The sequence below is a fragment of the Strigops habroptila genome, chromosome 13 (genome assembly GCF_004027225.2).
Source record: "Strigops habroptila isolate Jane chromosome 13, bStrHab1.2.pri, whole genome shotgun sequence".
NCBI classification, from domain to species: Eukaryota; Metazoa; Chordata; class Aves; order Psittaciformes; family Psittacidae; genus Strigops; species Strigops habroptila.
The window spans coordinates 10,564,228-10,570,590 of NC_044289.2; the positions used below are offsets into that span (position 1 = coordinate 10,564,228).

Below are 6,363 nucleotides of genomic sequence, written 5' to 3' on the forward strand. Positions count from 1 at the left end.
GAATACTACCTCTGCTTTAGGTTTTACTTCTCAGACTGGTGCAAAACAAACACAAAACTGTCCTCTTCATTGGAATAGAGAAAACGTGTTTCAACTTGGAAAGTAAATCACTTACTTCTGCCTTCTGCTTAACCCTTCCACCATTAATAGATACAACAAATGCCACCCAACCCATTCCCTGCTCCATTCCCTGTTCTACCACTTTGGAATGTTTGTGAGGCAGGGCATTCTGTTATTAGACATAAGGTAATCCTAGAGAAAAAGTACATAGAGCGACACAACCGAACTGTTATATTTTGTATTCTTAGGTGTGCAGTGTAACAACTTCTAACTGCATTTTATTACAGACTTCCCGGAAGAATAATTTCTTCTGATTCATGCTAACTAAGAACGCATTTGAGAGACATTTATGATATCCACGATCGTGCATGTAAGAGTTAACAAAAAGCTGATGGATGTACTTTGAGCAAGTAGGTTAAGCGATTTTGTAACCAAACTTTTCATGCTGAATCAGCACTGGAAGTTGGATTTAACTTCACACCATTTACCTACATGTAAATGACTCAGCTCACCAATGGAAAGTAGCCACAAAACACGAAACCCATGCAGGTTTGCAAGGTTCTCATTAGACCTACAGAAATAACTTAAGTGTTAAAAAAGAATAATATAAAGTCTAAAAAGTAAACTGTTACTTATGCAAATCAAGAAAGCAGCTATTCTGTATACTGGAGTTTTTGTCCTCACAAGATTCTTAAAGTTTCATTTCACTCATTTACTTAGAAAGTAAAGAGCAAATTAGCACCCTCAGAGCTTACTACTCATTTGCCAATCTAAGGTAAATATAGCTGCCTAGTCTTATTATGCTAGAACAGTTCACATTTAGTGCTCTAGCCAGAGCTCAGAGCAGTAACAGACCTGCTTAAGACTTAGAAAAACAGAAATTCAGAGGCTATCAGATGAGCAAAATGGAAAAAAATAAAAGTACATCACTGCCGGAGGCTTCCATTGCTTAGTCACTCCTTGGCATAGTGAAACACCAGAAACGCTTCAACTATTTCTCACATTTCTTCCCAAGATTATACTCTTGTTCTTTTAAGCCTTTAATAAGAAGACATGTCTCCAAAGCAGTGCATAAGAGAACTACAATTGTAGTTTTGCAGCGGCTGGTGCTAATGAGCCAGTTTTGTGCTGCCTTTGCGGAACAAGTAGATATATTTACCTACTCACTCTGTGCAGTTTCGAAAAGCAGGGGATAAGAAACAGTCTGCTTGATTTTACTATGTAGCCCATTGCTAACAGATTTCAATACTGCACCATCTGGTAGACTGGGAACACGATCAGCAAGTTATAGATTTAAAAATATATACATACACACACTAATTCTCAAGTTTGTCACAACAGTTATGAAAGTTCAAGTTTCTAGAAAAACAAGAGTTTAAAACCCCCATATTGGTTTTAAGAGAATCAAGAAGTGTGTGTGTGTGTTTTAAACCTCCACCAACTCTTCCTCAGGTGTCTCATGGCTTTGTATTATGAAAGCCTAGAAGAGACAGCATAGTTTGTATTTTAATGCACTACCTGAAACCACTGAGTTACAGTTATGATACAGCCTTTCCCTTTCCACTCTCTTCTTCAGGTGTTTCTAACTGTAATAAAACTCCGGCTGAAGATGACATTGGGAAGGACTTCCATTAGAAAGAATTTAAGAACTGTATTTGTTGAAGGAAACACAGTCCATTTTTAGTTCTTTGATATTTGTAGTGCCATTCAAAAACATGTTTGTATGTCCCAACGATAAAACACTCCAGAAAATTTCATTTTTACCAGTTGTGTTTGCTCAGAGAAAGCTACTGAAGTCACAAAGACAGGGCATCTCATTCCATTCCACCTCACTTAAAGTTCACAAGAAAAAGCGCTTGCGGAGATTCTAGGCAAACAAAGCAAATCCCAAAGAGCCTTCTGCCTTTTCTTTCTGCCCTACTCCACTCAGTCCCCCTCCTACCACTGCCAAGGAAGAACAAAATAAAAACAACTCAACTACCCAAGAGAAATGCATTATATCGGTAACATTTTTAGCCATGCAACCTGTTTCAGTGTTGCCTTTGGAAAGACAGACAGCTCATTTGCTCATTTCCACGCAGCAGAGAACAGGAGGGGGAGGAGAGGAAAAAAAAGTATCATAACTCAGAAATCACATGTAGAATATTCCATGAAACTACAGAAACAAACCTACCTTGAAAACGTGCCTCTAAAAGACCTTTCGGGTATACCTGTGGTACTAGATTATCTCATTCCACAGCTCTGAGACACCTTGACATGGATGACGTGTGGAAACAGTAAAGGGTTCAGGCTTCGAGAGTGTGTCATGCTCAGCCAAGGCTAATGCAGGTGCTAGTCATTATAGCTATCAGTATAACACTTGCATTGTTTGCAGCCTTCTTCTCCCTCCTCCCCCATTTTCAGGTGCACCTGATAAATCAGGGCAAAACTGCTCTGCAGTTTAGCCACATGTGTAACAACTTGAATGAAGAATTGCTTGCCCTGACCTAACAATTACAGCATTTTCTAGAGAACTTCCACAGTGGTTTCAGACTTCTGGAACAATCCATCCATAAAATACAGTTATGATGGTTTCAGACTTCAAGTTATATCAGTACCCATGTGTTTAATCTTCAAAAAAGAACTTAACAGGATAGTAAGAAAGCCTTTAAAATAATATTACCAATAGGGCAATGATCCATAACCCAACAAAAAAGGTTGGACAAACAGTCTAACTATACCTGACCTGAACAGGCTCACATTTAACAGTGACGGTGACAAAGTGGGGGTGGGGACAGAACCAAAATCAAACAAAAGAAAGAAAAAAAAAAAAGAAACCACCCCACACACACAGCCAGGGAATACCTAAAGGTAGATAGATACCTGTAGAGCTGGCCTTATCACCTTCACTCTTCTAGTATATTGCAAAAGCAGTCATAAGCTCAGAAGTAAGTGACTTACACCACATCCTAAGCTTATCATCAGCAGTAACAAGCCTGATTTTACAGGGTATAAGCAAGATGAGCAGTAAAACCAATGGTGGCCCCCATGCCCTCTTCTTCCTCTTGTTTAAATAGCATGCTTGTCCTAAGCAACTGCTTTTTTCTTACCTCTGTACAATGTCAGAAATAGGACTGGCTGTAGACAACATAAAAATGTGTGTCCACATCTAAAAGCATAAGACCTCGCCAACAATAATGCCAGACAATGCACACGAAAGGCTAAAATTCCCTCACAAGACTGACTTTGGAGGCAAGGTAATTTTGCTCTACTTCAAAGAAAATCAGCTTATTGATAATTGTCAGCTAAAAATAAAAGTCACCAATTAAATTAAAAGTATTATTAAAGTAATAGGGTCCATCTTAAATATACCTCCCATTTAGATGGCGTAAAAAAGGATTTGATGTACCTTCTCTTAACTAAATGCAGCGTATAAAATCAGAATGGAAATATATTCCACAGCAGATTTAAATCTGTAGTAGTTCAATTCTTTCACAATTGCCTCTTCCCTAATACACTGCATTTAGAAACATCAATAGATCTAGCCAGAGAAAAAAAAACCACTCAGGCACGCTGCCCCAGCATTCAGGTTTAGATATTCCTCACCACTCTCATATCCTTGGCATAAAGAATACTATCCCTCCCCTCCCCCCATCTCCATTTTTTAGCATAAAAACAAGTCAGAAGAATATTTAAGACATCTCTAAATACTCATGATCAAAAAGCTTCCATGAACATAATGCAGAATATCCTGTATCACAGAGTCATTCCAGATCACCTCTTCAAGGGAGGCTCATTTAAATGCAGGAGTTGAAACAACCTCCAGTGTCAGACTGTAGTGTCCAATATCATTTTACATGCTACCAATGGCTTGATTTCACAGACAAATAGAACGAAGACACCCCTTCGTTCTCGGGGTTCTTTAAAAAAATAAAAGGCAGAACACCCTCTTCTATGCAACTGTAACACAGAAATTCATCTTGAAGGTTTCGACTGTGATTTCTTGTCCATTATTAATGAAAAAACCAGCTCAAGATCAAAAGATAATGTTCTATTGTAAAGGAGATTTCCTTCTCCTTCCTACTCTGCATTTTGTCTCAACTATACATTAGCCTCAGTGATACCATGCAAAAAACTGATAAGCAGACAATGCAAACTTTCAAGTTATTAAACCCAAAGCCAGGATGAACAGGGGTTTCAAATGAAGAATTAAAAAAAAAAGAAGCCAAACCAAACCCAAACCCCACACAACTCATACGCCAAATAAAAGCAGACTGAAAACAGCATGCTGTCATCAGGAAAGGGACTTCAAGCAATGCTGAATACTGGGTTTATTCTGCCTGCCTTCACTTCTTCTATCCCTCAGCCTCTGTCTTCAGATCACAGCAGCAAATCCATTGGTATTAATTAAAAATAAAATAAAAATAAATAAATAAAAAGTAACAGAGTTGACTGAAATTCTGAACAACAGCCAAAGAGCCCATTACAGCTGCGAAGAGTAAATAAGATTACTGTATGTTTTCATGCAGTCGAGTTCAAGCACAAACAAAAAAACCCAGAACATACAATAAAAAAACAAAACCAAACCAAAAAACACCCACCAAAAAACCCCAACCCACTGTTTTCTCTGCTTCCTCTAAACCCAAGCTCTTATGCTGGGGCTTTCACCCAGATACTATTTTGAAGCTGTGTTGTATTTATAAGTTGAACATACACATCTGTGCCTCATGTGTAGCAGCTCATTATAAGTCAGAAATATTTCATGCAAAAATATTTTTACAATAGCGATGACAGAACCTTAAGCTTACTTTAAGTGTCCGTTTTAACTGCATTAGAGATACTATACAGCTATACATTACTGCCTCTCATACTTCCAGATTTGCTTCAGTTTTGTCTTGTTATTCCAGATAGAATCCAACATAAAATTTTCTGTTAACTTTTAGATAAGAGATTTAAAGGCAGAATCATTCTTTTTTTTGTTTGTTTTTTCTTAACAGGTTAAAGAGGAAGGAGATATTGCCTGAATAAGAGACTGATTTAAAACCGTGTTCACCGGATGAGCTGACAAAGTGGGAAGCTTCTCTTTTAAAAGAAAACCTGACTGTGCTAAAGAGTAGGAGCAGAAACCACAAACAGAACCAACTTTAGAACCAAACAAAGAGGACTCTGGGAATTATGTCAATCTCAGACAGCATCCCCAACTATATACACCACGTTTTTACCCCAGAATCGCTATCACCTACAGTGGTATGCGACCTCAGGGGGCAGGAGGGAGGAATAAATAAATAATTTTTTTAAAATCACATCTCCAGCCCTCAAAAGCAGAATTTCATTGCAGCTGCGAGGCAGAAATGGGTGAGACACATGGAAATCAACCTTTTATTTGCAGTATTTCTCATCCCTTTCGTTATTACCGGAGACAAGAGAAGTCACCTCTGAAACTTACCGAGGCTACAGGATGATCAGAAGGAGAATGCAGATAACAGGCTCTCTGGAACCACCTCACTATCAGATAAACCCAGATGAATGGCAGATGGGGCCATTCTAGCCCAGGTATTTCCCGCACCCACCCGCTCTGCTCCGGGTGCGCAGCTGAGGGTCAGACGGCTCCGAACACAAATCCATAGCGACCCCGAGTCTCTCGCTGCTCCGGGAGGAACCTCCACCCAAACTCACCCTACCGAGATAGCATCACACAGTGATGCGGGAAGCCTTCAGCTTAACACACCAGTCTCCCGCCGCTGCCTCAGGAATGCCTCTTTCTAACTACACTCAGCGCTAAAGTTACAATGGTTAGAAAGAGGTAAAGGCATTTACACGCTGCCCTGGGAATCCCCTCATCCCCAGCCCTGCGAGTACTCAACACACACAACCCGTCTGCGCTCCCTTTCCTCCTCCCCTCAGGGAGACACATCCATATTGGGGAGGGGGACGAGAGGGCGATGAGAGCCGCCCCTCAGGGCCAGCCCCAAGCTGCTCCCTTCCCCGGCAAGGGGCACACCTCCCTCCCGCATCCCAGTCCCACCCCAGCGCTGGGAGCAGGGGAACAAGAGCTACAACTCTCCTCCCTCCACTCGTTACTCCCTCCCTCCAAACCCCACTCACCTGGGAAAGGAGCCAAAGCTCAGCTACGTCTCCTTCTCCCCGTCTCCCCCACACTCAGCTTCTCGCCGCCATTTTCCTCGCTGCCTGGATTTAAATAGGAACCAGCCTCACCGAGAGCGGCCGCCGGGCGGCGCGAAGCACTGTGGGACCTGTAGTGCGGCTCCGCGCGGGGCATCTCGGTACCTGTAGTGCCCAGCGCCACCGCTCCCAGCGGCCCCT

General features: G+C 41.3%; 1 protein-coding gene across 7 annotated transcripts in view; it reads right to left on the reverse strand.

Annotated features, from left to right (window-relative positions):
- NCOA3 (nuclear receptor coactivator 3) overlaps positions 1–6,302 on the reverse strand; it is an 83,980-nt gene extending 77,678 nt beyond the window's left edge. For 5 of the 7 annotated variants that reach the window (XM_030503260.1, XM_030503259.1, XM_030503261.1 and 2 more), the window contains exon 1: positions 6,145–6,301. The gene's annotated coding sequence lies outside the window, so the exon portion shown is untranslated. The other 2 variants (XM_030503256.1, XM_030503257.1) reach the window with 2 other exon arrangements.
- Positions 6,303–6,363: the final 61 nt, after the last annotated feature.